Source organism: Notamacropus eugenii, chromosome 1, assembly GCF_028372415.1.
Source record: "Notamacropus eugenii isolate mMacEug1 chromosome 1, mMacEug1.pri_v2, whole genome shotgun sequence".
In the NCBI taxonomy this organism is placed as follows: domain Eukaryota; kingdom Metazoa; phylum Chordata; class Mammalia; order Diprotodontia; family Macropodidae; genus Notamacropus; species Notamacropus eugenii.
Window position 1 is genome coordinate 235,520,501 of NC_092872.1, and position 26,808 is coordinate 235,547,308.

Genomic DNA, 26,808 nt, shown 5'->3' on the forward strand with positions numbered 1-26,808 from the left:
TGGAGGAGCAAAAGGTCAAGATTATCAAGTGAATCAATGAAAAAAATGGGAAAGAAGAGGGCATATCAGTATCAGGTCTCAAACTATATTACAAAGCAGTAATCATTAAAACAATTTAGTATTGAATAAGAAATAGAATGGTTGATCAACGGAACAGATTAGGTATATGATACAGAAGCAAATGAGTACAGGAGCCAGTGTTTGATAAACCCTGAGGTAAAACCATCAAAACAATTTGGTACTGGTTAAGAAAGAGAGTGGCTGATCAGTGGAGTTGATTAGATCCACAACATACAGAAGCAAATGAGCACAGTAACCTAGTGTCTGATAAACACAAAGCTATTGTACAAGAATTCACAATTTGCTAAAAACTATTGGGAAAACTAGAAAATAGTCTAGCAGAAACTGGGCACAGAAGAACATCTCACACCGTATATCAATATAAGTTTAAAACAGGTATGTCATTTATAAATATGTGTGTGTGTGTGTGTGTGTGTGTGTGTGTGTGTGTGTGTATAAAATAAATTAAGTGGAAAACGGAAGAAATTACCCTCTGAGATCTATGGATGGGGGAAGAGTGCACATAGTAGTTACTTAATACATGCTTAGTGAGTGAAAATAACAGATATGAGGAATATGGAGAACATGGGAAGACTGGTATGAATTGAATCAGAGCAAAACATGCAAAGTCAAGAAAATAATTTGCAAGGCTACAAAATTGTCAATAAAAAATTACTAAAAAGGAGTCAAACTCTGAGCAAATGAAAAAACAATATTCACTGGAGATAAAATGAATAATTTGGATTACACAAAATTTTTTTTATCCACAAAACCAATGCAGCTAAAATTAGAAGAAAAGCAGGAAACTGGGGGGGGGGGGGGGGGGGGGGGGGGAGAGAAAGAACCTTTGTAGCAAGTTTCTCTGCTAAAGGTCTCATTACTAAGATATATAGGGACCTGTGCCAAATTTACAAGGGCCATTACCTAAATGATAAATGATCAAAGGATATGAACAGGCAGTTTTCAGAAGAAGAAACCAAACCTATCAAGAATCAGATTAAAAAACGCTCTAAATCACAAATAATTAGAGAATTGTACATTAAAACAACTTTGAGGTACCACTTCATGCCCATAAGATTGGCCAAGATGTCAGAAAAGGAAAATGACAAATGTTGGAGGCAATGTAGGAAAACCGGTACATTAATGGACTACTGGTGAAGCTATGAAGCAGGTCAACTATTCTGAAAGGAATCTGAAACTATGCCCAAAAAAACTATTAAGCCATGCATTTATTAAGCACTTATACTTGATCCTGGAGGTGAGAGGAAGCCACTGGAGTTTATTAACATGGTCAGACCTGCACTTTAGTTAGAGTCATTTGAGAGTTAAGTGAAGGATCAAGTGAAGGAGCAGAGAAACCTGAGTCAGGGAGACAAGGCAGGAGGCCACTACAAAGCTCTAGGGATGAGGTAATGAGGATCTGCACCAGGCCAGTAGCAGTGTCTGTCACAGGAGAGAAGGAAGAGTATACAAGAGATGTTACAAAAGTAGGAATGACAGGGCAGAGCAATTGACTGGATATGGAGAAAGGAGGGAGAGAATGAGGAGTCCAGCATGATACTTGGGGTGAGAGCTAAAGATAGCATGTATACCCAAAAAGAAGTGGATGTGACAGAGCCAATATCTCTTGGTAGTGGTGGGGTGAGAAGAAGCATTAGAGTCTAGTTCTCCTCCACACTTCTGTGACAAAGATCTAAAGAGTGCACCACAATGAATTCTGATCCAGTAAAGTGAGGAAGAAGTCACACTAAGTCATTTTTAGGGAGATGAAAGAAAGGTCTGCATAAAGAGGGGCTTGGAATTTTGCCAGGAGTGCAGAGCAGTGGCGGCAATGACAGAGAGCATTCCAGCATCCAGGGACTGAGGGAGGCCCAAGACACAGCACCAGAAGATTTCAGAATGTAGAAACTGGTGCCATCTGGCAGCTCTATCAACCACCACCTAGTGTTATATCACAAACCTGGGGAAGAGAAAAGCAGTCATGAACATCAGCAATAGGAGCAAGTTCAGGGAAGTATATAGTAGCAGTGTGGCTCTGATTTCTAAGCAAAGCACAGGATCCCAGACCAATGGGGAGTAGGAAGTACACATGCTCAGAAGCCACACAGTTTACCAGCAGGACAACAGTCAAACAGCAGCCTGCTGAAACTTTCACCCAAAAGCAAGCTGGGTCAGAATGTACAGACTAGGAGGGCAGTGAACAAACTTCCTCCTGGATCACACAACTTGAGGAGCACTGAAAGCTTTTGTAGGTGAATCTATAAAAGCAGTGGAAAGACATAAGATGGGAGAAGCTCAGACCAGACACCTTCCCCATAAATTTGCAGAACCCAATACCAACAATGTTCAAAGTCAAGAAGCAGGCTGGAAGAATTAGCAAAACCAAAAAAGAACCCAACTATAAACACCTACTGTAGTGACAAGGAAGCATGAGACCAAAAACACAGAAGACAGTTACTTGAAAATGTCTACAAGGAAAGCCTCAAGAAAAATGCAGCTGAGAATTACTAGAATTACTGAAAGAATTAAAGCAAGAGTTAAGGAAGGAACTAAAAGATGATTTTACAAATTAACTGAGGACAGTAGAGGACAGAACTAGAAATGAGGCAAGAGCTAGAGAAGAAAGATATAAGAGATTTAACAACTTGGATAAGGAGGTACGAAATAGTACTAAAGAAAATGAATTCTTGAAAATTAGAATTGGCCAAATGGAAGCAAATGACTCCAAAAGACATCAAGAGATAATAAAACAAAGCCAAAAGATTGGAAAAAACAGAAGAAAATATGAAATATCACCTAGAAAAAACAATTGACCTGGAAAACAGGTTAAAGAAAAAATCATTGAACTATCCAAAAGCCATGAACAAAAAAATAATCCAGACATCACATTTCAAGAACACATAAAAATGAAATGAATGATTAAAAGATTTGGATCAAAAGCAATCAGTTTAACTTCATGAATGTTTTTATCCTTTAAATTAAAATACATCTATCTCTTGATTATCTTCCATATTTCTAAAGAAATATTGACATCCTACTAAAGCATGTAGTGGCCTCACTTCTAGCTGTGTAGTGCAGATTTCACTGCAGGCACTCTGAAGCATTGATATTCCTGTAACCTTTGAGGCAAGATGTGTGTATAGTGCATGAGCTGGTTGAAGTAATGTACAGTTATTTCATCCTTGGGTAAAAACAGAGGTCTGGACAAGACTGAATGGGAATAGAAAGGTGTCTATCTTTTTCTCAGCTGTACATGGCACCTTCACAAATACTGATGCAAAACCTTCACAAATGCAGAAAAGCAGAAATATTAAATGGATCCTTTTTGAAACAATTCAAGAAAAAAAATAACATGCAAAAGAGGACCTTTGAAGCAAAGATTAAAAATTAATTAGAAAAAAAAAATTAATTAGAAACTAAATAACTTAATCTTAAAGAATATGTGTCAAAGAACAAAATAGAAACAATTTCACTAAAGTTAAAAGCATTAAGATAATAAGTCAAAATTTGTGGAGTTCAACCAAAGTAGTAATAAGGGGAAACTTTATATCTCTTAACTTCTTTCATTAATAAAAGACAAAAAGAGAGGATCAACAAACCAACTAAAAACACTAGGAAACCAACAAATTAAATATTCTCAATTAAACATCAAAACAGATATCCTTAAAATCAAAGGAGGGTATAACAAAACTGAAAGGAAAAACAAGATAGATGATGCCTCTGAATTAATAAATAAAACTAGGAGCGTTTAAAAAAACAACAATGATAAAATAGAAGATAATCAAATTACTAGTATCAAAAATGAAAAAGATAAATTCACAACCAATGAAGAAATCAAAGCAATTGTTAGGAGTTATTTTGCCCAACTATATGCCAATAAAATTGACAATCTAAATGAAATCGATGAATATTTACAAAAATATTAATTGCTCTGATTAACAAAACAGGCAAGAGAGTATTTAAATAGCCCTGTCTTAGAAAAAGAAACACAATAAGTCATAAAAGAACTCCCACAGAAAAAACTGAGGACAAGATAGATTTATCAAACATTCTAACAAACATTTAAAGAAAAACTAATTCCAATAATGCATAAACTATTTGAAATATTTAAAAAATCTTACCAAATTGCTATTACACAAAATAATGTCTTTTTATATATTTTAAAAACATATTTATCATTTTTACATTCGTTTTTTTAAAAACTGAGTTTCTGAGAAGGCAAGCTATATGATCTCAATTATTTGTGTGAAATCATGCAAAACATATTTACATGTCAGCCATGTGCAGGGGGGAAAAAAGCAAGAAAAACAAAGTGATAAATGTTGTGGTTCAACTTGAATTCACCAGTTCTGTCTCTAGGGGTAGATTGCATTGATTCACCATGAGTTCTTCAAAATTGTCTTGGATCATTGTAGCTAAGTAGCTAAGTCACAGCTGATCATTGTTACAATATTGCTGTTACTATGTTCTACTCATTTCACTTTTTGTCAATTTATATAAGCCTTCCCAGGTTTTTCAAACCATCCCCCTCTTACACACACAGCACAAACAGTATTCCATCACAATCATATACTATACAACTTTAACTTTTCCCTTTTCTTTAATCTCTTTGGGATAAAGACCTAGTAGTGGCAAAAATATAATCTTAACTAAACCAAGGAGAGTCAAAATGGAAAAAGAAAACTATAGACCAATTTCTCTAATGAATATTGATGCAAAAATTTTAAATAAGTACACAGTAAAAGCAACATTGTGAGATAACCAACTTAGACTTAGCTCTTCTCAGCATTACAAGGATCTAGGACAACTCCAAAAGACTCATAATAGAAAATGCTATCCACATCCAGTGAAAGAACTATGGAGTCTGAATGCAGATCAAAGAATGCAATTTTATCTCTCTCTCTTTTTTTTTGTTTCTTCTATCTCGTGGTTTTTTCCTTTGGTTCTAATTCTTCTTTACAACATGATTAATGTGGAAATATGTTCAATATGATTGTACTTGTACAGCAGTTGTCTTGCAAGTTGTCTAGCAGGGAGCGAGGGGGAAGCAGAGGGAGGGAAAGAAAATTTAGAACTCAAAATCTTAAAGAAGTGAATGTTGAAAACTAAAAATAAATAAATAAAATTCTTAAATAAAATGTGAGCCAGGAGACTACAGAAATAATTCACAAAGATCATACATTATGACCAGGTAGGATTTATGCTAGGAATGCAAGATGGTTCAATAATAGGAAAAATTACAAGTATATTTAATCATATTAAAAACAAAACTAACAAAAATTCAAATTATTTCCAAAAATGCAAACAAAATAAAATATCCATTCCTGTTAAAAACACTAGAAAGAATAGGAATAGATGAAACTTTCCTTAAAATGATATGTGGTGTTGTTCAGTTGTTCAGTCATGTCTGATTCTTTGTGATCCCTTGGACCACAGCATACCAATACTATTTATGGAATTTTCTTGGCAAAGATACTGGAGTCATTTGCCATTTCCTTCTCCAGTGGCTTAAGGCAAACAGAGGGGCAGTTAGGCAGTGCAGTGGATAGAGCACCAGGGCAGGAGTCAGGAGGACCTGAGTTCAAATCTCACCTCAGACACTTGACACTCACTAGTTGTGTGACCTTGGGCAAGTCATTTAACCCCAACTGCCTCATCCTGGGTCATCTCCAGTCATCTCATCCTGATGAATATTTGGTCACTGGATTCAAATGGCTCTGGAGGAGAAGTGAGGCTAGTGACCTGCACAGCCCTCCCTCACTCAAAAAAACAAAGTCAAGTGTAAGTCATGTCATTATTTCTCTGATGGCACGGTCTTCTTTGGCAATGAAGGACGAACACACACACAAGACAAATAGAGGTTAAATGCCTACCCCAGGATCACACAGCTAAGGACAGATCTGAATTCAGGCCTTCCTGACTCCAGGCCCAGTACTCTATCCACTGAACCACCCAGATGCCTCAAAATGATAATTAGTATCCATTTAAAACCAAGAGTGAGCATTATCTGTAATGGGTTCAAGCCAAAAGGTAAGGATGTCTACTAGTCTCCATTTCTATTACATAAGGTACAGTTTTCCACTTGCCACTTTTTTGTCTCAGATATTCCACAGATAAAGGAGAATAAGTGGTCAAATTACAGGTATTTTAAGGATGGTAGATCATTTACCTCACAATGAAGAATATTTGAACAGTAAGCAAAAATCCTTAAAATTAAAAGCCCTGCATGTAAACAATATGGCCACTTAAATTCTTTAGCAGTTGAATCCATATTAATACATTTTGCCAACTCACAAGAATCAGATTCAAACAAATGGAGCAAAATACATGAATGAATCAGTACATACAATGAGCACAAAGTAAAGCACTCTGCTAGGTGCTGGGAGTGGGAGAGATTACAAAAAAGTATATGCTGTGATCACTGACTTCAGAGAATTAAGAGTCTAACTGGGGAATAATGGATTAAAGAGAAGTCAATGTAAAACACCTGACATGAAATCAAAATACTTTTTTTTTTTTTTAAAGTTCAACATCTACTTATAACCCATGAAAGTTCATGCTACTGGTGATAAATTAAAAATCAACAAAGAGAATGAAGAATAAAGCCTTAAAAACAAACAAAAGAAAACATTTAAAATTATATAAATGAAAACAAAAAGAAATAATAAATCCCTAAAAGTTTGTTTCTTTATCATTTTATTAAGGAACATCATCAAATCACAGTTTCTTCTAAAAGCTGATAAGAAGCTACAATTCTCCCCAGCTACTGACATTTACAAACAGAGAGCAATTCTAGCCAGTAAAGGATTTGCCTATTAGCCATGCTATCTCCACAAAGACAGCAGCAGCCTTATTAAATTACAACTGTTTGAACAAGGTCAAGCACTCAGGGTTTAATTCAAAGTGTTTCCAGGTATAATGCTGTCAGGTCAACTTAAACAAGCCAACAGAGGCTTGGAGCCTGATTAAATATTAAAACAGAATCTTTCACATCTGTTTTTACCCAAGGATGAAATTACTGTACATCACTTCAACCAGCTCATTAATACACTATACACACATCTTGCCTCAAAGGTTACAGGAATATCAGTGCTTCAGAGTGCCTGCAGTGAAACCTGCACTACACAGCTAGAAGTGAGGTCACTTACATGCTTTAGTAGGATGTCAATATTTCTTTACAAATGTGGGAGATAATCAAGATAGAGATATATTTTAATTTAAAGGATAAAAACATTCATGAAGTTAAACTGATTGCTTTTGATCTGAACCTTTTAAGGATTCATTTCATTTTCTTTGCTAAGTAATGGCACTGAGAAGAAATTATGAACTACAAGTAATTATTTTTGTAAATTAGAGGGCTATAGGACCTACTAGAAATCTGAAGAGGTACTTTTTAATTTGTAAAGGAACAAATTATAATTGGAATATAATAGACACATCAGGAATATCTTTTAAAGCTTCATGTACTTTCTCTTGAAAATACATACCACAGGCTTTAAAAACATACTAGAAAAAAAGACAATGTCTGAAAAGTCCTTGGGAGGAGAGGCAACATGATTTAATGGGTAGAGGACTGGTCTCAACGGAGTCTTGTAGGGTTCAAGTTCTGTCTCTCAAATGGTCAAATGACCATGGGCAAGTCATTTAACTTTTCAGCACTCCAGGGACCTATATAAAACCATAAGGAAGCCAGGGGAACTAGGAATCAGAGATAAGGAAGGAGAGTTCAGGCACAAGGGGACAGCCAGTACAAAAACAGGGAATAAGGAGATGGCAAATCATGTATGAGAAATAGTAAAAAGGTCAAAGTAGCTGGATCAGAGTACATGGAGGAAAGTAAAGTATGCTTAAGGGGGGAAGAAAGGATTTTATATTTTATCATGGAGGTAATAGGGAGCCACTGGACTTTACTGAGGAGGATAGTAACAGGTCAGACATGCACTTCAGAAAAATCACTTTGGCAGCTGAATGAAGGACATATTGAAGTCAGAGGGAATACAAGATAAGGAAATCAACCAAAAAGCTCTTACAATAGTCCAGGTATGAGGGGCAGTACCAGGGCCAGGGGAGAGAAAGGGATATCTAGATGAGAGATCTGTGAAGATAGAAACAACAGACAACACCTTGACAACAGATTGGGTGTGGGGTGAAAGTGCATGAATAGTGAAGGATGACATCAGAGTTGGGAGATAAAGTAATAGGATCAATGGTAGTGCCTTCAACAGCAATAATAAAGTTAGGAAGAGGGAAGGATTTAGGTGGAAAGATAATGAGCTGTGGTGTGGAAACAGTGAGTTAGAGTTGTACACAGGACACCTACTCTGAGATCTTGAATAGGCAGCTGGTGATGAGACGAGCTCAGGACAAAGATCAGGGTCAGATACAGAGAGGAAATCAACTGCACAAAGATGATAATTAAACCCATACAGGCTGATGGAATCACAGATTGAGATACTATCAAGCAGGATTTCATAACTTCTCTTGTGTCATGGACTCCTTTGGCAGTCTGTTGAAACCTAAGGACTTTTTCTCAGAATGTTTTTAAATGAAAAAAATAAAATATTACACAAAAAACCATTATGCAAAAAAAAAAAAAAATCAATTCTACTGAGTTATCAAGATTTAAAAAAAACCAAACAGGTTTATAAACCCCAGATTAAAAATCCTTGCTGTAAAAGGAGGCAAGAAAAGGGTAGAGGTAGTCTGGGTGAAGATCAGGCAAAGCAGAATGAAAAAGAGCAGTCAGAGAGTTAGGAGGGGAGCCAGGAGAGAATTGCTATGAAAATCTAGAGAGAGAGTATTTGGGAGAAGACGGCGACTAAAAGCGTCAAAGGCTGCAAGAGAGATCAGGAAGAGTCAGGAATGAGAAAGTAAACAGATTTGGCAACTAAGAAATCACTAAATTTCAGGCAAATGTTATGGATGAAAGTCAGATAGTCTAAGATTTTAAACTGAGGGAGAAGAGAATTAGAAAAAACAACTCAAGGAGGTGAGAAATCGCTAAGGAGGATTTCTCAAATAGTTAAAAAAAAAAAGTGAGGAGAAATATAGAAAGATAGGTAGAAAGTACTAGGGATCGAGTAAGAGTTTAAGTATATGGAAGACATAGGAATGGTGCTTTTCTTTTAGGCAGCAGGGAAGCAGCCAGTAGAGTTTTAAGATTTTAGAGAGAAGTAGGGATGATGCTAGAGAAAATAATGGAATAGGATAAAGAGTACAAGTAGAGAGGTTTGCCTTGGCAGGCCAAAAGAAAAGTACTATTTATCCAAGTAAGACTGAAGTGAAGGATGCAGTGGCGGTGAGGGCATGGGGGTGGGGGCGGGGAGATTTCTGAGTGAATTAAGATGAAGAGGAGGGGAAAAGAAGCAACATTTAGTGAATGGCCCTAATTGTTCAGTGGTTTGGACAAGGTGAAGTATGGGAGGTACTCAGCTAAGAGAGTGGGGAAAGGTGTGTCACAGGAGGCTCAAGTATGGATGAAAAAAATCTGTTATAGCCATTGTGGTCAGTGAGATAATAAACTGACTAGACAGGTGTAAAAGGACTGCCTTGCTTCAGCGAGGGCCCAGTGGAGATTCTGTAACATAAATATGAAGAGGAATCAGCCAGCAGAATTTCATCATTTTCTCCAGCTTTGATCATCAGCTTATGAACAGAAGTAAGGAAGCAGATGGGAACAGTAATTCAAGGTTGGAGTCTGGCAAGTCATAATCTGTGACAGAACAAAAGGGCAAGGGATTCAAGTACAGGGTCGAACTTATTCACCAAGGTGTCAAAATAGAGAGAGATTCACCAAGCGGATCCAGCAAAACCACATTTAAAAAAAATCATAGCATTTTAATTTATTTTTAAAAATCATAGTATTTTGTAATTCTCATTTTACGTGGAAAAGGAGACACAGCATTTTCATTTCTCAAATGCTACAGTGTAGCACAAGTTGAAGGACAAATGGGTAGGCTAGGATCACCCCCACCCCAAGCCTGACAACTATAATCAGATATAAAGGCCAAACCACTTTTTACTTCTGACTAAAACCATTTCCTACCAATCTGCAAGTGAAAATGTTGCTAAACTCAGTTACTACTTTTTAAAATTAATAATTGCTCATTTATAAATTATAATAGAATATCTTATTTTTTAAAAATCAGCAACATCCTCCTGGATAACCTCTATAGGATCTGGTTAATGCTAACATTATCTGTTATTTGGATAATACCTATTAATGCCAGCAAGTTCCAACTCAAATTGCAAGTTGTCCACAAAGCTTTCTCTCACAATTTTTATACACTCTGATTTCTTGATTCTTTTTTTCTGAATTCCAACAATAAGATAACACACTACCCAGTTTTTTATCCAATCCAACAAACAATTATTAAGTTCTTACTGGGCGCACTATTGTTATAAATATTGATATAAATTTTAGAAGAGACACAGCCCATAGTCTCACAGAAACTACATTCTTTAGAGGGATATGGCAAATACCATATGGCAAATAAGTAAGTATAATGAAATGTAATCAACCAATAAGCTGTGTGCTCATTGCTAAGCCTTATATGAGAGATAAAAGGAAGACAAAACAGATCAAGTGCTAAAAAGGGCTTATAATCTAAGTAAACTCTAAGGATACTACATGACGAATACATTACAGATATGCAAAACAGAGTATCATGTAGGGTCCTTGGGGAAGGATATCACTCACTGGGGATAGGGTCATGGTCATATTCATCAATAATAGCGGTATTGATAATAAAAGCAATCATAATAATCCAGTTACTCAATTCAACATTTATTAACCTCTGTGCAAAGCCTTCCACAAAATCCTATTCTTACACGTCACCATGACGGGAAACTAACAGTTAGGGCAGGGTCATAACTTGCTTTGAGTAAGTCTTCAGCAAACAGTGTCTACTTTCTAAAGACAAGACTAGCTAGGATAGAAAGGCTCATCACCAGTAGGCTGGACTAGATAAAGAATTCTTTAGCCATGGGAACCCAATGAAATGGCGTTCATTCAGAAAAAGCCTCCTTCCACTTTTGTAGTGATGGTGAAGGAATGGCAAACAAGGAACAGAAAGAGCTAATTACATTTTTAGTCCATCTGTATATGTTAACTTCATCATTAGTACTCTTAATGGGATATCCAGATCCAGCCACCAACAAGCAGAAATGCTAAAGTTATTGGAGGGATGTGGACTTTCCCAGTAAAAATGAAACCAAAAAGGAATTCAGACAAATGCAAAAAAATCTACAAGAACTAATTCAAGAGTGAAGAAAAGAGAATTGGAAGAACATCATACAAACTTGATAGCTAGCATTTATAGCGCCGGCAAAGCATTTTACATACTCATTTGATCCTACGATTAACCCCAGTAAGGTAGATACTATTATCATCCCCATTTTATAGATGAGGAAGCTGAGACAAGAAAGGTCAAGTGACTTGGTCAGAGTCACACAGCTAGGGAATGTCTGAGGTCAAATTCAAACTCAGGTCTTCCTAACTCCAAGTCTTGTGCTCCAGCCACTGGGCCATCTAGCTACAATAATGTACGTGGAAAGATACGTTAAAATGTGGTTTCTTAAAGAGCAACCATGGTGAGTGGAATAGAAACCAACTGGGGAGAAAGAGAATGATTGCAATGATAGTACAAGGGCCCAGCTGAGATGAGATAACAAATGTTGCAGTGCACTCAGTCAGCATAGTTGTATGACTGTTCCTTATTCCTTAGTGAAAGAGGCAAACATGGGAATAATCCTGGGTTGGGATGTGGCAAGGCAGGAACAAAAATTAGTCTTAGGGGAAAGGGTTATAAAGCAGAAGACAGTGCAGAGCTGAAAGAGTTCAGTGAGGGGTTGAGATTGAGAATGTAGGAGAATGTCGCCAGAGAGGGGATAATGGCTGGGAAATACTGAGGGAAGGAGAAGGGGTCAGCGTTGATGATGAATAGTATGTTTAGATTCAAGAATAGGTCATTTTGGATTAACCTTCCTTCCTTTTCTGACGGGGCTACTAACACTGGTAGATCAGGGGTATGAAGGATAAATAGTTTACTAGCTTCCAGCAAAAAGTATGTTAAAATATCTCATCCTCAAAGAAATGAAGAAAGGATATGGTTAGATCAGGGGTCAGGCAAATTTGTACAACTCCAAGTGAAGAATAGTTGTTATATTTTTAAATTAAATGAAACTTTATTTAAAAATATAAAAGCCACTGTAGCCTCAGGGCCCACAGGCCACATCTCTGACTCCTGGGCTAAAGGACAGTCTGATTAGATGGAAGTGGAGCTGGCTGAAGGGTTAGACTCAAAAGAGCAACATCAACGATTTAATATCAGCTTTTAAAAAATTTACTATCTTATTTTTTCCCCAATTAGATTTAAAAACAATTTTTAAAATTCATTTTTTAAAGCTGTAAGTTCCAAATTCTCTCTCTTAAAATCAGCTCTGAAAGAGACTACCAGTGGAACCCACCCCACCCCACCACCCTCCCCCCAACAGGCAGCAAAACACAGTAGAAAGAATACTGACTCTGATTGGAATTAGAGGATGTAGGTTCAAATCTTGCCTCTGATAACCTTTGTCACCTTAGGCAAGTCACCTTTCCTCCCTGGGCCTCAGGTTCCTAATCTGTAAAACTGAGCTGGACTTGATGGCTCCAGGATCCCTTATGATGCTCTGATATGATAGGGTCTGTGCTGTTTAACATTTCTATCAGTGAAGGAAATAAACACATAGTTGGCATCTTTATCAAGGTCTTAAATCACAGAAAGCCTGGAGAAATGTCTAACATTCTGAGTGGCAGCCAGAACCTAAAAACATCTTGAAAAGCAAGAACACTGAGGCAAATCAAACAAGCTGGAATTCTCTAGGAGATAAATGGAAAGTCTTGCACTGTGGTTCAAAACCCTACTTGACAAGTACAAAATTGTAAAGACATAGACAGAAGTTCAACTGAAAAAAATCTGAAGAGTTTGATGTACTACAAATTCAAAATGAATCAAAATTGTGAAGTTATTATATCCAAGAAAGCTAATGTGATTTATGGTACATGCAGCATAGCTTCTAGGAATAAGAAGGCAATAATGCCACAGGACTCTTTCCTGGTCAGACCACATCTGAGCTCAGTTCTGGGTGTGGTATTTCAGGAAGGACATTCATAAGCTCAAGTATGGTCATAGAAGGCAAGCAGGATCCAGAATTCAGATCACATGAAGATCAGTTGAAGGAAATGGGACGTTCATGTTGGAAAAGAGATGACTAAGGAGAGACATGATATCTCTCTCTTTAAGTGCACAAAAGGCTGTCATTTGGAAGAGAGGAATAGATTTATTATGCTTGGCCAAGAAGGTGTGTGTTCATCCTTCACTGCCAAAGAAGACCATGCCATCAGAGAAATGATGACATGACTTGCACTTGACTTTGTTTTGAGTGAGAGAGGACTGTAAAGGTCACCTGCCTCACTTCTCCTCCAGAGCCATCTGAATCCAGTGAGACTATCTGGCCAAGAAGGCAGAACTAAAGAGGAGGCCACAAAGGGAGAAATTTAGGCTTGATATCAGAAAAAACTTCCTCCATATGTAGGGAGTTCCCTCTCATTAGAGGCTTGAGAGTCTGTTTATACTGTAGTGAGGAATCTTTGTCAGATATGAATTGGACTAGATGGCTTCTGAGTATGAAATTCTATGATACCCTATTACACTAAGCATAACTGACAAATATATTCTTCAAGATGAGGAGTGGTCCTGGATAGAACACCAAGTAGTAATATTACCAAAGATGAAATCCTTGTACCTTAACATAAAGGAAATGACTGGTGATCAAATACAGGAGTCATTTCCAAATATCCTGTCTGTGTATAGTAAGACCATTAACTTATTAGGACAAAGAAAAAAAATCAAGCACACTCAACTGAGGCAACTCCAACTTGACTTACTATTTTCCTTGTTATTTTCAATATGACAAACATAAAAACCAACATTTTCACACACAAAAAAAGGAAGAGGATTGCATATGTGATTTAAAATCTCCAGTGTCTAGTGTGTTTCCTTTTTAAAAGCATATAATAAATTCAACATGTGAGTTTTAAAACTATCCCGCTGATCTCTGTTGCCCTGTGAACCTCCTTCTTTTCTCTTCTAGGTATTCTTTTAAATGTGTCATTCCTAGCCTTTTATTTCTTTTTCTCCTTTTTTGAAATCACTTCCTCCCATCTTTCCTCCCCAATTTTTGTCCTGCTCCCCCAAAACCCTGCCTTATGACAAACAGGCACAGTCAAACAAAATAAATTCACACACTGGTCATGTCAAAAAATGCCTATCTTTCTTCTGAACCTCCAGGCTACTGACTCTCTGACAGGATGTAGAAAGCATGATTGAGTCATGCATAGTTGGTCATTTCATTACTCAAAGCTCTTAGGTTTTTTAAAATTGCTTTTCTTTGTAATGTTTTAGTCATTGAATACATTGTTCTCCTGATTCCATTCATTTCACTCTGTTTAAATTCATATGTCTTTCCAGGTGTCTCTGAATCTCCATCCTTTTGGTCATTTATGATGGAACAATAATACTCCATTTGATCAGTCATTGAGGGTCTATAGCACACCCCAATGGGGGGGAAAATTATTTGTCTCTCCCTCCACTGAATTTCACCCAAATACTCTCTATCATGCTTCCTCTCTTTGATTCCTGTAGTTCATTAACAGCAGATCTTAAGATATGATACTACTTCTAACCCCCTTTTACTTACCTGTTTCTTCTGAATTAGGTGTACTCACTCAAGCACTTGGTGGTATGTGAGATCATTACAATAGTCCAGGAGACAGAGAATGAGAATCTCAACCACAGCGGTCATCCATAGTTGCCAAAATATCTTCCTAATACACAATTCTTACAACATCACTCCCTTGTTCAACAATCTTAAGGGACTGCCTACTGAAATAAGATACGAAGTCCTTAGCCTGGCATTAGGAGCCCTCTACAATTTGCCTCCAACTCACATTTCCAGCTTTATTTCATATTACTTCCCATCACGCACTCTACAGTCCAGAAACATAGTACTAAACTATTCCCCAAATTCAACAAGATGTCTTAAGTCTATGTACACTGATTCTGGCCACTCCTCCATTCAAGAAATACATTCTCATCTAATCTCTACTTTTCAAAATCCTTCAATTTTTAGCTGAAATGTTCTTCCTCCTTGATGAAGCCTCCCATGATCACCCCAGTTGTAATTGTTATCTCCCTTAAACTGTCTTAGAGTACTTTGTCAATGTCTCTTCTTTGCCCCCATCACATTCAACCTTATATTATCCTTATATATGTCCCTACTGTTTCCTTCTAGCACACTGTAATAAGCTCTTTCATACTATGATGAAGTTAAAGGAGTAAAGAGGTTGACCATCAACTATTCATCACAATTACTAATGTGATTGACTCACCTCCTTTTCCAGTTACACATATTTTCAGTGACATTCTTTATGCCACAGTGGAGAAGTACAGTTTTGGTTGATAATGTACTGCTGCCTACTCATTCCCACTAGGTGCCTCTCCTTTGTGCTTTAGTAATCTAAAACTTCATTTCTTTATATATTATGGCTTTCTTGGGCTTGCATTTATAAACTTTCACTAGAAGAATACTGATGTTAAAAATACTTTTCTTGATTTTTTGGAGAAGGTGGGAGTCATTAAAAGTATTGGAAAAAGTTTTCAATGGCAATGAAGCCTATTTCCTTTCTCTTCTTATGTTCTGGACCCAGATCAGTGATTGATCCTAGTACACATCCTATAAATACAAGACAGTAAAAAGCTCTATGGTTTGGCCACTGAACTGTAATCACAGTCTAAACAACAGGAATCTATTATCCCCTTGGCATTTCCTATGTGGACAATTAGGCACCTCTCTTATAAGAATTATGTATGTGTCAAGGGTGTGTGTGTGTGTGTGTATGTGCACGTGTGTGTGTGTGTATGTGTGTTTTATGACTCATTTTATTAATAATCAGAAGATCAAAGAATAAGTTATTAAGGTTGTGGGCATTTTCTCATTCATACAGAAGGTGATTAAGAAAAAAATATTTTAGAAAATGTAATAGCATCCTTTCTGATATTTCAAACTACTAATGTGAAATATTTCTAGTTAATAAAGCATGAAAAAAAATCAAGATACAATAAAATTCCAATAGAATACAATTTTCTACCCCTAGTAATTTCACTGGAATGATATAATCAGGTAGCCCAAACAACACTAAATTCAAAGTTAATGAATTAATTTTTGGGGGGACTATTGTACAAAACCTCCTAGGAACTTAACACTTGAAAAAACTACTCATTGTGACACTGGTTCAATATATAGCTTCAATGAAATAGTTTGGGCTATGACCCAATTTATTTTAATTAAGATTTAAAGTAATTTATTTTATTCTATATTTACTATTTACCAACAAAAACATACAAATATACTAACAAAATAAAAAGTGACTGTACATAATAAAGACATGTTCTCATTTTATTTTTAATTCTGTTGGTATTTAAGACTAGGTATTAGATCTTCAAGGAAACCAGTAAAAGTTGTAGCTTTTAAGGAGCACCCTTCAAAAACTGTAAAAGATATTGGAGCAATTGTTGGCATAGAGAAATCAAATATTTCAAGGAACATTAACATCCACAATGAAAGTCACACCAAAAAAACAAAAAAAAATTTTTTAAAAACCTAAAACTAAGAACTGACAAATTATTGCTGCTAAATAAACTAGTAAACTCTCAGAAAATAAACAAAGACATTCAGAAGTTCTTGGCAGCTGGAGGGATAGTTACTTATCTGTCTCTAGTACAGTACACATTTCTTAAGGCTGGAAGAAAAAGAGGAAGAAATTAGCTAGAAAAAAAAACCAGGAGCTATGTGGGGGAAAAAAACTTGTCATTGACAAGATTAAAAAAAGATTAATTTTTACTGATGAAATTCTCTTTTTCATTTTAGAGGTCCTGGCAGGCCTGTAAAATCTGGATATTCTCACTAGTCTACAAAATATTCACCCAAAAACATCTGGGGAGGAAGGGTTACTTTCAGTGCCAAGAATAACTTCGTGAGCAAAACTGAACATAATCATACATGGAAAAAAATGGACACAATGACTAGAGGGCTTTCAAGCATTCCTGATGAAAAGACCTGAGCCGAGTAGAAACTCTGAAGTTCAAACACAGGAGCTAAGAGAAATATAAAAAGGTAAACAGGAACAAATAATGATACATTCTAATATGAGGAGATGATACATGAGTCACCTCTGAATGATAGTATCACCAGAGTGTCAAATCAGTCAGAAGGCCTGAGAATGATTCTGTCATGATTTGATAGTCTTAAAGGATGAATTGAAAAAAAGGGAAAGAGGAATACACTAAGGAGGAAGGGTAAGTAAGCAAGGTTAGGGAAAATCATCCCATATAATCACAGTGCTCAAGCAGACATCTTTAAAAGAAACAGGAGAGAATGGAAAGGAGAGTTGACCCTTGAATGTCACTCTCATTTGAAGTGGTCAAAGGAGAGAACACACACACACACACACACACACACACACACACACACACACACACAAAATTGGGAATAAAAAATATATCTCAATCAACAGGAAAACTGGAGTAAAATGGGAGAAGGGAATTAGTGCGAATACAGATTAAGGAAAGGACTAGTCTAAGGCAAAACAAACTCTAAGGATATATGAAAATATTTATAGCTCTTTTTGAAGTGGTGCCTATAAACTGGGGAATGGATGAGCAAGCGGTGTATATGAATACGATGGAATACTATTGTGCTGTAAGAAATAATAAGAGAGATGATTTCAGAGAGACCTGGGAAAACTAGTATGAATTGATGCAGGATGAAGTGAGAGAAAGAAGAGAACAATTTATACGACAACAATACAGTAAAGACAAACGATTGAAAGAATTAGGAACTCGGATCAGTGGTTACACATGATTATAGAGGAAGAATTATGGAACATGTTATAAATGCCTCCTGATAGAGAGGTGAAAGATTCATAGTATAGAATGAAACACGGTTTTTTTTTGACGTAATCAATGAGCAAATGTGTTTTGTTTGACTAGATGTGTTCGTAATAAGTATTTTGTTTTCATTTTGTTTTAATGGGATGGAGACAGGTGGGATAGGTAGCAAAAAAGGCAGATTGCTGACTATATAGATATATACACATATACATGTATATGTGTGCATATATGTGTGCATACATATATCTTTAAAGAACAATATTAAAGTAGGAGACTTTTAAAGAAAGGGATAAAAGGAGACAAGAAGGTCATTTCCAAAATTGACTAAAGTTAACAAACTGGAGAATCCTGGTTTATTTTCTTTTTTCCCTTCTTTTGTTCTCTCCCTTAATAAAATAACCATTTTTCCCATTCCATCTCCTACCACTTTAGCTGAGTAAGGATTTTTGTATTCAATTTCACATCTTCCTCGTACAGAGATGAGCAATTTTACTGCCATTTCCTTTCTAGAATATTTAATAGGGATAAATAAAAGCACTTCTTATGATCTGAAGTGAAAGAAGTCGTTATTTTGCAAAAACATGAACATAGATAAAAAGAAAACATTATTTTATAATACTATAAGTCTGTATTTAAAATGTAAGATGTCTTGATGTCTTGATCTGAAGCAGATGTTTTGTTTTATAAATTACTAAAATATACATTTAAAATGATCAACAGTTCACTTCTAGTGTTAACAGATTTGAAAAAATATGGCCAAAAAGTTTCATATTTTCAAAGCACCATACTTAAATGTAAATAATTCAAACAATGTAATTAGATACTAATCAAATGGTAGAACATTCATATTAACAGATGTCTCATCACATGGTAAAAATATTAAAAAAAATGTCAACTACCTCTATTTTCCCAAATTTATATTTTAGTACTATGGTTAAAATATATATACATATATATATAGTTGCAGTAATGCTATGTTTTCTGAACTGATAAAATTTCTAATTAATGAAAGATAATCCCTTTATATTTTAATGAATTATTATTATATAGGAAAACTATATCAGACAGCATTTTTCTATTCAGAATACGCATCCTGTCACAGGGTACTTTTATATGCCATTACACTTAATTTTTAACTTTCCAGAAGTCTGGCACTCATTTAAACCCTCCTTTCTCTGGGATACACAAACAAACACACACACACATATATATACCTACATACATACACACACACACAACTTATAGCATCAATGTAATTGTTGAATAAGATGTATAAAAGCTAAGCTGTTTTTTTTTTTTTAACCCTTTTGGTATTTATTTTACTTTTCAATACAGTTGCTAAGTATTTGTAGTCTTTTTTACTGTACCCCTTGGGAACTCAATGGAAAACCATTATTGAATGATTTAGTCTTTTAGCCTCTAGCTGTGTTAGTATACAAATGGATATGTATATAGTAGAGTACATAAATGATGATATACACAGTGCTGCACTCACATTAACACTTCTGCTCTTATTTGTGTTTTTAATTAATAAAACTCCACAGAGAAAGATGTAGCATATACATTAATCACATTACTGACTCAGATGTGACTAAGTCAGTAAATTTCTCTAAGCTCGGGGGAAAAAATAAATAAAAGGAAATTTTCAAAAACAACAGTTTCAGAGAGAATTGATTTGGCCATTTAATGTTTAAATTTTTAATTTAATGTTTTAAAATTCATCAACTTGTTTGAGACAGAGGAAGTCAGTTTTCCTCTTGGAGGTGTTTGCATTCACACCTCAGAAACCAGCAAACACTAGAAATGAAGGCTTAATTTATAGTTTTATTGATTGTCCAGACTTAAGGAAAGTGACAGAGGAAAATGTTAATAATATAGATTATACTTTCTTAAAGTTGTTAAACACCTACCAGCACACTACTTCTACTCTTTTTCCTCACATGTAAAATGAAAGAGACTAGGTAACATGTGAGGTCCTTTCCAGTGACAAATCCTATGATCTTAAGATTTATATTTGTAATACACTTCTTTGTCTGAAATTTCCTTAACAGAGGAGGAATGAATACACAGAATATATACGAATTAATTCCAGAATGATAGATAAGGGATAGTTATAATATGAAAATATTAGATAATGGAAAAGGAAAGCTAAAGCAAAAGACCTCCCCACCTGCTTGCTGAGATGATTGAAATACCAGTAACGGGGGACAAAGTATTTCATTCCATAGATACAAAAGGCTTATAATACAAAAACCAGTCATGGTTACATAGACAATTAAGCAGACATTATGAATGACTAATATCAGGACCTTCTAAAATCTATTGGGGAGAGAGCAGAGAAGAGGTGAAGAGAAGGAGATTACATTAGTGCAAGAATGGGTGGAGGGGTGAAGGTTACCACTTTGTTGTGGAAAGAGGACTTAGGAAAGAGAGACTAGGAATGCAAAAGAAAAACTTGGAAGACTACACAATTTTGCCTATGGTCGGTTCTGTTTCCCTTCAAATGGACAGAGACAAACAGAAGCTGTGCAGGGAAATATTTCTGTTATGCAGGCCTGCAAATACAGCTCTGCTTTGCATGATTTATTAAGCTTTTTAAAACACTGGCACTTGGTTATGAAGAAGTCTCATTCTTAGACAATTCAGTAATCAAGGTATTAACCTAGAAGATTAGGGAAGGAATTATATTAAATTAAACACAACCTGTTAAGAGGTTTACAAATATCACCTGAATGCTAATACATACAGTAAATGATAATTAAAGTTGCTTTTACTTACTTTTAATGTCCTTGAAATAAATTTTTCTTCACAGGTGAATAAAAACCACTTAGCATATCTTCATTCTTGCATGGTTTCCTTTTCAAGATTTGCAATGGTTGGTCTGGCTTAGGAATACAACTATTCCCACTTCCTCCACAAAGTCTTCCAAGCATGCTAACCCCACATTATTGTCTTAAGTCCTGACACTTAATATTTCACTCTACTAATTTTATCACTTAATCAAATACTGCATTATTTAAATGCTGATCATATCTCTCCAATTAGATATAAATTCCTTGAAGGCAGGAACAGTTCATATATTTATTTTGTATGACTCTAGACATTTAATATATTACTAAGTATAAGGAAGAAATGAAAAATTCAAACAAATATTTACCAAATCCTGGGTATTTGGCACTGATCAATTTTAACTTGATTCAATTCAACAGGAATTTATTAAGCACCTACTACGTGCCTGTACACTATGCTAGGAATACAAGTTTTACAACACTGACAGCAGTAACAAAATAATGGCCTGCTCTCAAGAAGTTTATATCCAACTGGGGAGAAAGGAAATAATTTGTACACAGAGGCACTCTGGCCATATTCTAAGGATGGTACTGTGCTCCACTCAGCCTTCAATGTGGTTCACCAGCTCCCACTCTGGGAATCTGCAACCAGATTAGTGATAGTTCACCATATTTAAAGGCCAACCGAGCCAGTAGGTCTCACTCTATCCATCTTCCTGTGATCCCTGAAACCCTCCCCAGCCCACCCCCTTTTCACACAGAGAGGCTCATCCCACAAGGGAACCTAATCAGTACTAACATTCCTGGAAAAGACAGGTCCATCAGATGACCTATGAGTTCAATGACTATTCTAGAGATGTCCTAGACATAAACAATCCTTCCAGGCCACCACTAATGCAAATACCCTGGGGGCAAAAACTGTCTTACTTTTTATATTAGTAACTCCAGGGCTTAACAGAGCATCTTGCATAGATAAATGCTTACTTAATAAATGATTTTTCATTCATTCACTCAAGTAAATTCAAAGTAATTTACTTTTAAAACTGAAAATCCCTACCAAAAATTTGGGAGAAAGAAAATCAAGAAGTCTTGCAATCTTCATTCCTAGTTCAGTAACAAATTTTACTTCCTCAAGCTCCTCCCTGTAATTGCAAACTGTAAATTCATTGTGGGTAGCTCCAGTATTAGGTGGTTATGAAGATAAAATTTGTAATTTAGACAAAAGTACTTTGTAAACCCTAAAGTGCTATAAAAATGCCAGCTATCACTACTGCTATTACTTCTAGTACTATATTGTCACTGAATCCTCAATCCCTCCATTTTGCATACTATTCTACTTTGTCCCCAACCTTATACAGCCCCATGTGTACAAAAGCATTTACAGCAACTCTCTTTATGGTGGCAAAGAAATTGAGGGGATGCCTATCGGTTAGGAATGGCTAAGCAAGATCTGGTATATGATTGTGATGAAAAATTACTATGCTATAAGAAATGAGGAGTAGGATGGCTTCAGAAAAATCTGGGAAGACTTAGATGAACTGATGCAAAATAAAGGGAGCTGAACCAAGAGAACATTGTATAAAGTAATAGCAAGATTGAAGAAGGATCAAGTGTGAACACTTAGCTATTCTCAGCAATACAATGATCCAAGACAGTTATGAAGGACTTGTGATGAAACATGCTATCCACCTCCAGAGAAAGAACTGACAAGAGTCTGAACGCAAATCAAAGTATACTTTTTTACTTTATTTTTCCTTTTTTTGTCTGTTTTCTTTTGCAGCATGGCTAATATGGAAATGTGTTTTGCATGATTTCACATATATAATCTGTATCAAACTGCTTGTGGGGAGGGAAGGAGAATTGCAATTAAAAACAAAAGCTTAAAATATTTTTACAATTAAGAAAAATTAAATTTTAAAAAAGTTCAAATTCTTAAATGGTCTCTGCTTTTCATAAACTAATTGTTAAAAAGAATGACAAATTTAACCAATTATTGATTCAGTAAAAAGGCTCCTCTTTGTTTAGATCTGTACATAACTTAATGCTGCCTACATCTGTACTGGGTCTGATGTCAGTTTATCATCTTAAACATGAGGTTGCACCTAGCAGTGTTAACACACAGTTCAGAAGGTAAACTATCTCTGGAATCAACTGGTAAAGAGAAGGTGACTTCACTGAGCTCTTCCTAAGTGGTGTCATGAACAATACACAAAAAAAATTAATAAAGGCAAGATTCTATTAATGAAATAAGTCACACCTCTTGAACCACTTACTAAACACAACTCAGGAAGTCATTATTAATACACTGACGTAAGAAGAATTGAGTAATGTTTCCTGGGGAAAAACAAGGTAGAAACTTAGGGCAGGATCATATAAAATATCTGACAAATTAAAAATAAAGTAAGTTCATAAATAAAAATTGCCCAGTGGAAATTTGTTACATGCCATTAAGACATCCTTGTTTCCAGAATATTTATGAAAATGGACTAATGAACAAAACCAAACCATTAGTCTATTCTATGACATCATTATGACAACTTTATTCTGGAATTTGAGCATTTCTGATTTATCAGCTACCATGTAATATGGTAACTTATTAGGAAAAATACCCCCAGTACTTACAACAGCTAAGCGTTTAGGTAAACATTTATAAAAGTCATTGCTTAAATCACTTGGCTACTTGAGTAAGCAGTAGAAAATCTTCTTTATTTATTTCCATTAGAATTAAAGACAGTATCAAATAAAAATAATTTTTTTTGATGCTGCTATGATGAATACCTGAAATCAGGCTCACCACACTTTGAAATGCTCTTTGTATACTTCAAACCAAAATTAAACAGCACTCAAACAGCTGTGCTCCCTGGCCAACTGGTCTGCAAAATCCAATGAATGACAAAGGGTTACCTTAATTTAATAAGATAATCAGCACACATTTATCCACTACCAAGAATTTTCTAACCATCTGCAAGGCGGCAGAGCCAATTGCCTATAAAACAACTGGCAGCATGCTGATATGTCCCCGTGCCCCTGGTGTCAATGATAGTTATCTCTTAGCAACAGCTAAAAAGAAGCTGAACTTGCAGAAAATTCTAAATCATAATGAGCCAACAACTTGTTAGTTATTTATTTTGAGTGCTCCTGATTCCCAAACCAGATGGACAATACCTTTTACAAATCTTTATCAATATATGAAATAAATGTAACACAGGCCAAGAAAACGTTAGTTGCTTACCAATGGGAAATTTACCCCGAAATAAGTCTACTCAAAATCTAATAACAAGAACTTTAAATAAAATCATAAGCAACTAAAGAAGAAAGTAATTAATGATTACTACTATAATTTTTTTTATCATTTTTAAAGCTGTTATGTTCCCATAGTGATCCCCCCCAAACCACTTCAGTATATGAGGTAAAAGTAAATACCAAGCATTATAAACTATGATAAAAATAGACTTTTGGTTTTCTTCACAACATTAAACCGAAACCAACTGACTGGGAAGTTACCTTAAAATTGATGTGTCAAGCACACAAAAGGTACAGCATTTATAGGACACCAAAAAGAATTTGCCAAGAAAAAACATGGAAGGTCTTTATCTTTATAAGGTTTTCAAGAGAGAAAGGGCAAATTAAAGTGGTTGTTTTTAGATAACGTGGTTGTATTTTAAAGTATCCCTCACAATAACTAATGGCGCTGCCTACAGCGATGCATTTTTTTCAAATTATCTCTTATTGCTTAATTTTTTGTGTTCCCTTCATCAACGACCAAAAAAGATTCAAAACAAGTCTACAAGCTATAGCTTAGGGAAACATCACACATCAAAATATACAGTCCAAACAAAGTGCTAGAGAAGATTTAGTGTAAAAGTTAATATCACAAAACATAAATACCATTATATCACAGCTTATAACAGTATCATATATCTTTGGATATACCATGGATCATATCAGATCTTCTAAAATAAAGTATAACTACATTATGATATAGGAGCAGCTAAGTGGTAGGGTGGTTAGAGCACCAGGGCCTAGAGTCAGGAAGACTCATCTTCATGAGTTCAAATCTAGCCTAAGAAAGTTACTAACTGTATGACCCTGGCCAAGTCACTTAACCCTGTTTGCGTCAGTTTCCTCATCTGTCAAATGAGCTGGAGAAGGAAATGGCAAATCAATTCAGGATCTTTGCCAAGAAATCCCCAAATGGGGTCACAAAGAATTGGACACAACTGAAAAACAAGTTAACAACAACATTATGGTCTAAGACTGGCAAGCATAAGATGCACCATGCTGTTAGCAGACAGCAGAATCCCTGTTCTGTCACATACTTTGTGACCTTGGACAGTTCACCTAGGCTCTTGGTATCTGTTTCGTCATCTCTAAAAAAGGGATAAATAGTACCTCCACTATATCATTTACAGTATTACAGAATCAAAAGAGTGAAGCTTCACACAAATGTATGATTATTAGTCCTGCCCTAAAATAAAAATGGCATTATGGAAGGAAAGGGGAAGATGCGTAAGAGTACACATAAGTTTTGTTCCCTAGTTATGTATAAATTCAAAATGTAGTGATATTTTAAATACAATAATAATAATAAAATAGCTAACATTTCTATAGGTCTTAATATGTGCCAAGTAAGGACTTTACAACTATTATCTCATTTGATCCTCACAACAACCCTGCGAGGTAGGGGCTATGCTAACAAAGATCTATTAACTCTTTTTTGGGGAGAAAAACCCCCCATGCCTTTTATTATACAAGTAATAACATCTAATTCATCTAGTTTGTTTCATGTTATAGATTTTTTTGTATGTTGAATCTTCTTAGAGGAAGGCCTATTTCACTAGGTGTATAGTCTTCAATAAAGTAAGTAATAGTGCTGACCATTATTCCAAGGTCCCCAGATCCCTTAAAAGGTGTTTTGAAATACTACGCTCTTCATTTACCTTGATAATATTTTCTAACACAATCAAACTAACACAATAATTCAAAACTATTCAAATGCTGATGCACTGTTGTTGAACGGCAGATTCCATAAACCAAGAGCTCCTTCTTCACTGCGACGTGGTGTGCCTATTGGACACAGTCAGGACCTGGTTTTAGATCCCGCTTCTGGACTCTGCTAAGACTCAGTTTCCCCATCTCATCTCAGCTTAGCCCAGAGGGTTGTTTTGAGTGCATCTGGCTGACGCTCCTGTTAGGGAAGGTCACAACCAGAGCACAAAGTCATGGCTGAGACTTCTGTCCTCGAAAGACGGATGACACAAAACCTACCAGGAAAGGAGCTCATTTGAACCCAAGACTCTCCTCCCCTGGCTTCTTGGCTGCCCACTGGAAAAACTGGGAAGAGGCTGAAACCACAGAGGGGATGAGGGACAGTGGGGACGAGAGCCTCAGCCTGCCTCAGTTTCCTTATCTGTCAAATGAGGATGACCCAGGGTCATTGGGAGGACAAAATGGGGGTGTGTTTGTAAGTGTTTGGCAGGGACCTGGTATACACACAATGGGTACTTCATCAAATACCTGTGCTCTTCCTGACTTCTCCTGATAAAGGACAAAGTGTATGCTGCAGGACTCCCCCTGGTCCCTCCCCTGGCCTGCTCCAGCCTGCTTCCCCCCACCCAACTCAGTGCAGCCACCAGGCCTAGGCCCAGACCCAGTCACCAGATCAGGTCCATGCCCAGGCCCAGGCCCAGCCACCAGATCCAGGCCCAGCCACCAGATCCAGGCCCAGCCCCAAGCCCAGGCCCAGGCTCAGTCGCTAGAACCAGACCTAGCCACCAGACCCAAGCCCAGACCCAGTCACCAGATCAGGTCCATGCCCAGGCCCAGACCCAGCCACCAGACCCAGGTTCAGACCCAGGCTCAGGACCAACCAACAGACCCAAGCCCATGCCTAGGCCCAGAAACCAAGCTCAGGCACAGTCACCAGAGCCAGGCCTAGGCCCAAGTCCAAACTCAGGTCAAATCCT

The 26,808-nt window shown here is 36.3% G+C and overlaps 1 protein-coding gene and 1 long non-coding RNA gene across 13 annotated transcripts in view; both read right to left on the reverse strand.

Annotated features, from left to right (window-relative positions):
* The window catches only part of LOC140517150 (uncharacterized), a 57,208-nt gene extending 30,403 nt beyond the window's left edge, over positions 1–26,805 (reverse strand). The window contains exon 1 of the long non-coding RNA XR_011971495.1: positions 1–26,805. This exon is cut by the window's left edge and continues 24,555 nt beyond it. This is a non-coding gene — a long non-coding RNA (uncharacterized lncRNA).
* The window catches only part of KAT6B (lysine acetyltransferase 6B), a 222,955-nt gene that overhangs the window by 153,122 nt on the left and 43,025 nt on the right, over positions 1–26,808 (reverse strand). The gene's annotated exons all lie outside the window — the stretch shown is intronic.